Here is a 10,945-nt window from a genome sequence, read left to right on the forward strand (position 1 = left end):
TGCTCCTCCCCAGGGATGGCCTCCGCTGACGTTCACTTCTGTGAGTCTCATGTCTGGAAGTTCCTCCCAGGCCATGTCATCAGTGTGCTCTGTGTCTTAGGTCAGCTCTTCCCTGTCCAGTAGCCATCCAAGCATTGATTTCTTGAGGGAAATTTAGACAAAATGTCACCTGCCATTTCAGTAATCAGTGAATGTTGCAGCTACCAAGTCATCAGCCTCCACAGCCAATCTGGATGGTGCGACCTGAGAGGAACTAAGGATGGAGATAAGCAGGATACTGGCCCTAGATGGTTAAGGTGCATATCAAAGGATTAATTCAATAAGCCCAGATTCTTGCATCTTCCCATACAGAGAAAAGCACTAAGTTCATTAACTAGAGGTGTCAGATTGTCTTTAATTAACAGTAATCTTTCCATGTTCAGACTACCTGTTTGGGGTTTTTTGTTTTGTTTTGTTTCATTTTGTTTGCAAAACCTCTTATATATCCTGGTTCCTCCCTTACCTCTTCAGAACAGTCCCTCAGAGCTATCTGAGAGGCTGTATCCCAGGCTAAAATCCCCAGTAATGCCCAAAACAAAATATAATTCTCAGCCTTTACATTGTACATTCTTTTTTAGTTGACAGAAATAGCTAAGAGCTCAGCACTTGAAAATGGTTTCTTTTGCACCTTGGTGAGTGTGTGACTGTGTGTGTGTGTGTGTGTGTGTGTGTGTGTGCATGTGGTCACCTGTGCTGATGGGGAACTGGAACTGGGCCAGTGGAAATGGGGTTAGGGTGACACAGAGACTGAAGGTGCTATATCCTGGAGCCTTCTCCCCACTCCCATGAGCTGGAAAATGGGGGGCTTGTTTGGGAGAAAACTCTTCCAGAGACAGACTCTGTTTTGAGTTGCTAGGCTATATTAAGTTGGGACCATACACACCCGGTTAAAGGAAGAGTGGGGAGCCAGAGCTGGCTGCTCATATATACCCGTGAATTTGCAAAGTGGTATACATCCAACATCATTCATTACAGCTTCACCATAGATGGAAATATACCAGAAGTTCATCCATGGGGACTGTTAGTTATGTGATGATACAACCATATATGTAGACTATTATGCAGCATGAAAGAATGACAATGATCTCTATGTACTGACATGGAAAGATCTCTACAAAAGATTGTTTAGTGAAAATGGGTGTCTATTATGCTACTTTTCCAGAGAAGAATAAGAATCCATACTATTTCCTTGTATATGCATAAGGAAACTATAGAAAATATATCTACAAGAAATTCAGCTGTCCTATAAAGAAGACTTATGTAAAATATAAATAAAGAAATATAAAAATTTTTAAAAGAAAACATGTAAAAGACTTATGTAAAGAAGACGTATTCACAGGTCAGAACTTCACTATAGTAGTGGTCAGTTCCTCTCGATTATCCTATGGGTTCAGTTCAATCTCAGTCTAAACCCCAGAAGGATGGATGGAGAGATGGATGAATGGATGGATGGATGGATGGATTGATTGATTTATTATTTAAAATTTTAAAATAGAGGTAAATTCACATAGCGTAAAAGTCACCATTTTAAATGACCATCTTAGTGGCATCCAGTACATTCACAATGTTGTGCAATCTCTATGTATTTCCACATATTTTTATTGGCAATGAAAATTTGGAAAAATTTCCAAACATCTTCAGCACCCGAAAAGGAAACCCTGTACCCATCAACCAGTTGCTCCTAATATCCCCCTCCCCATAATGCTGGTAACCACCACTATTAGTTTCCTATGACTGCTATAACAGAGTACCACAACCTGGTCAGCGTATAAAAAAGAAGAGCAGAAATGGATCCTCTCATGGTCCTGAAAGCCAAGGGTCTGAATTCAGTGTGTTGGCAGGGCCACGATCCTTCCAAGGCTCTAGGGGAGACTTCTTTTGTTGACTGAAAAAAGATGCTCAACCTAAAAATTGACAGTTATGTTTTACTCAGCAGACAAAACTGAGGACTTAAGCCTGGGACGCAGACTGTCAAATATCTCTAAGGGAACTCCTCCGAAGACGTAAGGGAGGACACAGGATATATAGGAGTTTTTGCAACACAGAGCAGGTAGTCGGAACATCAAGAGATTACTGATAATTAAAGAAAACCATACATCTCAAGTTAATGAACTTAGCACATATCTATGTATGAGAAGATGCAAGAGTCTGCTCATTGAAATCATTCCTTTGCTATGCACCTCAGCTATCTGAGGCCAGTATCCTATGCTTTCTCATCCTGAGTCTCCTCAGGGAACATCACTGGGGGTGGCTGCAGTGTGACGGCTTGAGGGTTCAATATCCTTTGTTTATTGATATGGCAGGCAGTATTCTTTCATCGACATTTTTCCCGTTAGCCACATGCATTGCTTGATTTGTGACAGCCTCACTCCCATGTCTGCATACATCCTACCTCACATGGCTGCCTTCCCTTTGTGTCTCTTCTTTTCTTCTTAGGGACACATGGTTGGATTATAGCCTACCCAAATTCAGTGCATCTGCAAAGACCGTATCTCCAAATAAAGTCACATTCATGGCCACTGGAGGTTAGAACTTCAGCATATCTTTTGGGGGATGTAATTTAACCCATAATGCCACCAATCGGCATTCTGTCTCTATGGATTTACCTTTTCTGGATATGGGATCTGGATTTTTATTGTAGATTGTCATGCTGATTCTAAAATTCACACGGATGAGCAAGGGACCCAGAATAGATGGGACAATTCTTGGGTTCTCAAGCCTGGGTTCTCTGCCTTCCTCCTAGGAACCAAGAACCCACTCCCTTTTGCCAGCTCCATGTGGGTGAGGAAGGGGGCCTGGGAGAGGGGAAGTACAAGGAAGTCAGAGGCTGCGGAACCTCTCCGAGGACCAGGGAGGGTGACACTGCCTGCCTTCTTGTGTAGGTAGGCTGCAGACCTGGAAGACAGCGTGGGAACTGAGATTATGGGAAGAGCTGCAGAGGTGTGGCTGGAAGCAGATTCCAGGGCTATGGAATGGGGGGAGACACAGCCAGTTTTGTTGTCATTCACTGTGCTGTTTGTCATCCTGGGGTGCCTGTTTCCGGAGCTGGGAGGGATTACAGGGCATTGGAGGTCGGCGGGGGGAGGCCGGTACAGAGAGATTTGGAGCGATCACTTGTTGACTTCCTTACTGAACAAATTCACAGTCGGGGTACCAGCACCCCACTCTGGAGGAGCCCAACTCTTGCTCCTCATGATGCAGTTTTCGGCAGAGCTGAGAGACTGTCCAAAGTCCTGTGAATTGGCTACCTACATCACATCAGACCAAATCGTTGGGCAGGCCTGTAGTAACCATGCTTCCTTTTTATTTTTCACATACATCTAATCCATGTTATCTCATGTTTTGCCTTAAATAAGTTTTCAAACAAAGTAGAAGCGTAAATATATGATAAACACTAAGTGCTTTTAAAAAATTCAGCTATGTTTATGGAATTTCCCACCCTGAGGGTAGACATGGGCAAACGCCTATAATAGACAGTTCCTTCACTTTCGCCTGGCATCTGCACGTTGGAATTGTGTCTTAATCCAGTTTCCAAAGAAAACAGAGCCTGAGGCAAACATGTGCTGACACTTTAGCATATCCCTTCCCTGAGGGCTTCTACATTTTTGTCTTCTATCAACAGAGGATTAGAAACTCCCTTCAAGTGTACCACCACTACAAGGGTGGTCTCAAACTTGGGCTTATATGTGAATTCCACAGAGGATGAGAGCTCCTAAACACTGGTTGCTGGGCCCATCCCTGCATCTCTGATTCAGTGGGGCCTAGAATTTGCATTTCTAACACGTCCTCAGGGCATGCTGATACTGAAAGTATGGGACCATGCCCTGAGAACCACAAACCATCCTCCTGCCAATCCTAAATTCGACCTCAGCAAGTGTCACCTCCTCTGCAAAGTTTCTGGGCCCTTCAGCTTCAAGGCCCTAGCACCCTAAAAGAGCCTTATCTTTGGCTCCCTCCTTCCAGCATTGTTGATAAATGCAGTGTTTCCTTTCTGGTTTTGATAGTTTTACTTTTAAAAACTAAGGTGTGGAGAGTCGAAGTTGAACCATTGTTTACTAATTGGGCCTGTGGGCAGCTGGACAGAGCTGATTATGAGGAAGTTCAAAGGTTCCTTTTGTGTTTCTTTCAGAAGCCAGCGGAAAACTCGGTCTGAAATTTCCAGGGAGGGGGAGAGGGGATGGAGAGGTTGGTGGTGGGGCGGGAAATAATCCACACACCTCACAGCCCCTGTCTCCTCCTGTCCTGCTAACTCCCAGCACTCAGGGGACCCAGGTGAGTTGGTGATTATGGGGGAAAGAGAAGTGACCCTGCCCTAGGCCCTTTCTTCTGGGTCCTAGGTTGCAGGCGCCAAGGTAGCCATTGCTGGTCTCCTGTGTGATCCTCCTTCCCGTCCTCTTCCCCTTGGTCCCATGGACCCCATGCTCTCCACGTTCCCAACCTCCCAGGTAGTCAGATCACAGACTTTTGCAGGGGGTTCTCATTGCTCCACAAAGGACATTTATGCTCCAAGGCTGCAAAGGCCACAAGCATTGGTGCCTGGGTGGGGACCAGAACTGGAGTTCCTATCTCCTTGTCACATTCATGACCATTTGGTTCCCTCCACAGGGGCTCCTCCCTCAACACCCACTAACCCCACGTGGGTAGAACTAACATTTCAGAAGATCCCGTGTTAACCCTGGGGAAGTTCCAGGGGGGAAGCTGTGAGTAAGAGATGAAGGAGGAATCTGGGAGAGGAAGAGCTGAGGATATAGGAACCAGATGTGAGATCAGAAGAGCGTTTTATAGCCCAAACCCACCCCTGCCTTGGAAGGGGCCTGGGGTAACAGAGGGGTGGTCAGTGGGAATGTCCCCTCTGAGAATGCTGAAGGAAAGCCCAGGTGCCCAGGCTCTTGGTTTCATGTTCAGTTTCATGACAGTTGACAATCCCACTGGCCACTTCACAGAGAAATCCTCCCGGCTCATAGCAAAGGTTTGGATGCAGTCACCACTGGGCTTCACAGCCCCAGATAATCCTCTCCCTCCTTAACTTTTAAGCTTATTTTTTTTTTCTTTTAAAACTGTTACCAAATTTGGACATATGGACCCCCCACTCAGCCATAGACTGGCCAAGGCCCCCTGTCTCTCAGTGGAGAACGTACTTTTTCCATGTGAGTTTGCACAGCCAAAAACGAAGCCAAAGCTTAGATTGGAGTAGTGCAAGCTTTATTCAATGGCCAGAGAATGGAGAATTGGGAACATAGTTCACAAATCGACTTCTCACCTTAGTGGCAAAGGGGATTTGCTTTTAAGTGGTAAGAACAATGAGGGGTGAGACTAAAGATGGGAAGGCATAGGCATTAGTTTTCTGGGAAAGAGGCAGGACTTTCCTGGAGCTGGGATGCCACTCCTTTTCTGTCCTTTTTTGGCCTGTGACGTCATGGCCACCTGTAGGTGTGTCACTTAGCGGCTAATGCAGTAAAATCAGCGTATAATGAGACTCAGGGTCTGTTGAAGGTCAGATTTGGCCCCATCTTGGTTTCAGCTGGTTCTATCTGGTTTTTGTCTTTCTCTTGCTATGGCTTCCTTTCTCTGTGTTCTGACCTTATGACTTAAAGATATATATTAGTTCTTGTTCAACGGAGGTGTTGGGGGGTTTTTAGCAAGGGTCTGTGGCGACTGGTAACAAAATCAATCAACTTTTAGGGCCTGCTGTCCAGATTGAATTGGCCCTGTTGTCCAGATCATGGCAAAGCACTGTCTTTGTTTTTAATATTAGCTCATTAGTGAATCAGGTCCCATTCCCGTCCCATGCCCTCCTTCTGCTTCTCTCCCACACAATGGCAATCGCTTCCTTTGATAAAAATTGTTGAATTCAATTTCATCTTTAAAAATTCTGTGCTGTGTTTTTATTTTAAATGTACACAACTAGTGCTATCCTCTGGAACAGATTGTTTCTTACTTTTTCCTCACAGCATTGTGTCCACCTTGCCGTGTGGACAACTATAGGATAATCCGCAGCGGGTTCTTGCTGCATCCTACTCACATCCCATCCCTCTCCCGTCCCCCGGGCTGCCTCCCAATCTCTGCTACCAACTCTGCTGCGACGCACATTTGGGACATGTTCCCGCCTGTGCCTGTGTGAGAAATTCTGGCACTGATGACTTCGCCTGACTGCTCTCCAGAAAAACTGCGCTACCTGCCCTGGGGCCAGCAGAACCAAGATCTTGCTTCCCTATATCTCCCCCCACACGTGGCCCTCCTCCGATTTCTCATATTTGATAGGCAGGGAGAGGTGTCCCTCTTTTGTCTTCATTTCCATTTTTACTCATGACACTTGATTTTGAGCAACCTTTCCCCTATCTGTTGGCCGTTCATTTTTCAATTTCTATAAATTACCTCTTCACAATTTTATTTTTCCATAGTGATTCCTGTCCATTTCTTCTCAGGTTGTAGAAGTTGCTGGTATATTCTGGCCATTGACAGCTGTTGTAAATGTATTTTTTCATCGGTTCTCTTCTGTGGTGTATGTGGTGACAACCTTTGAAGAGGTATCTTCCTTTTCGCTGTCATCAAAGCTAACAATTTTCTTCCTAGGTTTCTGCTTTAGAGATTTTTAAAAAAATAACATCACCTATTCTTTTCATAAGACTTTTTTATTGGTAACATCTTACGGAAAAATGCGAATGAACTTTTTGGCCAGCCTAATATTTTGAGATAATTGTGTATTCACACACAGGGGTTTTTTTATTTGTCATTTTAAAAAATGTAGCAGTGTGTACATGTCAACCCCAAATCTATCCCAAATACCAGTCTATCCATTCCCCACACCCTTCCCCCCCGGTAAGTCCGATCTTTAAGTCTGTGAGTCTGTTTCTGTTTTCTAAATAAGTTCATTTGTACCATTTTTTTTAGATTCTACATATAAGCGATATCATATAATATTTGTCTGACTTACTTCACTTAGCATGATAATCTGCAGGTCCATCCATATTGCTGCAAATGGCATTATTTCATTCTTTTTTATAACTGAGTAAAATTCCATTGTATATATATGCCACATCTTCTTTATCCATTCCTCTGTCAATGGACGTTTAGATTGTTTCCATGTCTTGGCTATTGTAAACAGCAGTACAGTGAACATTGGGGTGCATGTATCTTTTCGAACCATGTTTTTCTCTGGATATATGCCCAGGAGTGGGGTTGCTGGATCATATGGTAGCTCTATTTTTCATTTTTTAAGGAACCTCCATACTGTTCTCTATAGTGACTGCACCAATTGACATTCCCATCAATAGTGTAGGAGGGTTTCCTTTTCTCCACACCCTCTCCAACATTTATTTATTTATTTATTTTTGGCTGTGTTGTGTCTTTGATGCTGCATGCGGGCTTTCTCTCTAGTTGCAGCAAGCGGGGGCTACTCTTTGTTGCGCTGCGCAGGCTTCTCATTGTGGTGGCTTCTCTTGTTGCAGAACATGGGCTCTAGGCATGCAGGTTTCTGTAGTTGTGGCACGTGGGCTCAGTAGTTGTGGCTTGCAGGCTCTAGAGCACAGGATCGGTAGTTGTGGCACATGGGCTTTGTTGCCCCATGGCGTATGGGATCTTCCCAGACCAGGGCTCGAACCCTTGTCCTCTGCATTGGCAGGTGGATTCTTAACCACTGCACCACCAGGGAAGCCCCCTCTGCCCATTTTTAATCGGATTGTTTGTTTTTTTGATGTTGATGTGTATATTTTGAATATTAAGCTTTTATCAGATATATGGTTTGCAAATATCTTCTCCCATTCAGTAGGTTGCCTTTTTGTTCTGTTGACAGTTTCCTTCACTGTGCAAAAGGTTTTTAGTTTGATGTAGTTCCATTTGGTTTTTTTTTCTTTTGTTTCCCTTGCATGAAAAGACATATTCCCCCCAAGTTGCTAAGATTGATGCCAAAGAGCTTATTGCCTATGTTTTCTTCTAGGTGTTTTATTGGTTCAGGTCTCCATTTAAGTCTTTAAATCTTTTTAAATATCTTTAATGCATGAAAAGACATATTCCCCCCAAATTGCTAAGATTGATGCCAAAGAGCTTATTGCCTATGTTTTCTTCTAGGTGTTTTATTGGTTCAGGTCTACATTTAAGTCTTTACGTCTTTTTAAATATATTTAAACTAAAAAATTAACTACTTTCTAGTTTATTTCTGTATATGATGTGAGAAAGTAGTCCAGTTTGATCGTTTTGCATATAGTTGTCCAAATTTGCAAACATCATCTATTGAAAAGTCTGTCTTTTCCCCACTGTATATTCTTGCCTCCTTTGTTGTGGATTGACAATAGAAGAAAGTGTTCATTTCTGGGCTTTCTATCTGTTCCATTGATCTATGTATCTATTGTACCAGTACAATACTGTTTTGATTACTGTAGCTTTATAGTATAGTTTGAAACCAAAGAATGTAATATCTCCAGGTTTGTTCTTCTTTTTCAAGGATGTTTTATTTTGGGTCTTTGTGTTTCCATATGCATTTAGAATTATTCTAATTCTGTGAAAAATGACATTGGTATTTTGATAGGGATTGTTTTGAATCTGCAGTTTGCCTTGAGGAGTATGGTTATGTTAACAACATTTATTCTGTCAATCCATATGTATAGTATATTTTTCCATTTGTTTGTGTCATCTTCAACTTCTTTCCTCAATATCTTAAAATTTTACAAGTCTCTTACCTCCTTGATTTTATGTATTCCTAGGTGTTTTATTCTTTTTGAAGCAATTTTAAAATGGGATTGTTTTCTTAATTTCTCCTTTGTATAGTTCCCTGTTAGGTATAGAACACAACAGATTCTGCATATTAATTTTGTATCCTGCAACTTTACTAAATTCATATATTAGTTCTAATAGATTTTTTGTGGTGTCTTTAGGATTTTCTATATAGAGTATCATGTCATCTGAAAAACTTCCAGTTTTACTTCTTTCTTTCCCGTTTGAATTCTTTTTTCTTTTCATTTTGTTTGATTGCTGTGGCTAAGACTTCCAATACTATGTTGAATAAAAGTGATGATTATGGGTGTCTTCATTTTGTTTCTGATCTTAGAGGAAATGCTTTCAGCTGTTCCCCACTGAGTATGATGTTGGCTGTATGTTCTTCATATGCAGGTTTTATTATGTTGAAGTATGTTCCCTCTATATCCTCTTTGTTGAGAATTTTTATCATGAATATATGTTAACTTTTGTCAAAAGCTTTTTCTGCATTTATTGAGATTATATGATGTTTACCCTTCAACTTGATAATCTGTGTTTCACTTGATTGATTTGCAGATATTGAACCATCCTTGCATTTCTGGGATAAATCCCAGTTGATGATCCTGTATGATTCTTTTAATAAAGCGGTCCCCAACCTTTTTGACACCAGGGACTGGTTTCATGGAAGACAATTTTTCCACGAACCAGGAGTGGGGGATTGTTCAGGTGGTAATGTAAGAGATGGGGAGCCATAGGGAGTGATAGATGAAGCTTCACTCATTCGCCCATCACTCACCTCCTACTGTAAGACCTGGTTCCTAACAGGCCGTGGACCGATACAGGTCCACAGCCTGGGGGTTGGGGACCCCTGTTTTAATGTATTGCTGAATTCAGTTTACTAATATTTTGTTGCAGATTTTTGCATCTATGTTCATCAGTTACATTGGCCTGTAATTTTACTTTTTGGGGTGTCTTTGTCTAATTTTGGTACCAGGGTAATGTTGCCTCATAGAATGAGTTCAGAAGCATTCCTCCCTGTTCAACTTTTTGTAATAGCTTGAGAAGAGTGGGTGTTAACTCTTCTTTAAATGTTTGGTAGAATTCAAGAGTGAAGCCTCCTGGTTCTGAAATTCTGTTTGTTTGGAGTTTTTTGATTACTGATTCAATTTCAATAGTAGTACTCAATCTGTTCATATTTTCTATTTCTTCCTGATACATTCTTGGGAGATTGTACATTTCTAGGAATTCATCCATTTCTTCTAGGTTGTTCACTTTCTTGGTGTATAACTGTTCATAGTAATCTATTATTCTTTGTATTTCTGTGATGTCCCTGTCTTATTGTGTGGGCCCATCCCTTTCCTGAAGTTGATTGATAATTTCCCCCTGTCATTTGCTGCCTGTTGCACATCTATCTGAATGGAGTGATTGAGAGGAGCCGTCCGCTGACCCCTGGTTCTTCCCACATTCTGTGATTACTGGTTTTCCACTGAGTGTGGAAAAATCCCAAATATAATACGGTTTGGAGAGCTCTCAGGTTGATGATCACATCCAAACTGGAGAGCTCCCATTAGTAATCTGCCAATCATCTTGACTCTCTCCAACACAGGCCTTCTTCCTGCCTCAGTCATCTGCAGACGTGGCGGTTGAATATCTTCCAGGGTTCTAATATGGAAGTTCCCCAGGCTACATTCCTGCCAAGGACACTCTCCTTTCTCACATTACCTTAGTTGCAGGCTTTCCCTTGGCTCTGTTTCCTCTTTCACTTTCTCTGACCTTACGTCCTGCTCATGTTTATGTTGTGGAGGCTTCTAGAATAACATGATAATTTTAGAAGGCGGCCAGAAGAAACATCAGATGGGCACATCATGAGGGACCACCAGGAATGGCCTCTATTGACTGTGGATATGTGCAGACATCAAACACTTACTGAGCACCTACTAGGTGCCAGACATTGAGCATAGCAATTTGCCAGTATGATAACTTCAGTGAGATCAGCCCTGGACACAGAACAGCTGTGTCACAGAGAGATGGTCTCTCTTCTCAGCATAGAATTCCTGATCCCCTTCCTTTTTTTTCCCCCTTAGGTAGATTTTAAGTGAGTCTTGAAGACTGATCCCATGTTTTATAAAATGCTAGTCACTGAGGTGGAGGTTGTCCGGGAGTGGGAACATGGAAATATCTGGGGTCCTTGCTTGGGGCAGTAGTTCAGGCCTGC

This window comes from Stenella coeruleoalba, assembly GCF_951394435.1.
Source record: "Stenella coeruleoalba genome assembly, chromosome: 3".
Taxonomy (NCBI): Eukaryota; Metazoa; Chordata; class Mammalia; order Artiodactyla; family Delphinidae; genus Stenella; species Stenella coeruleoalba.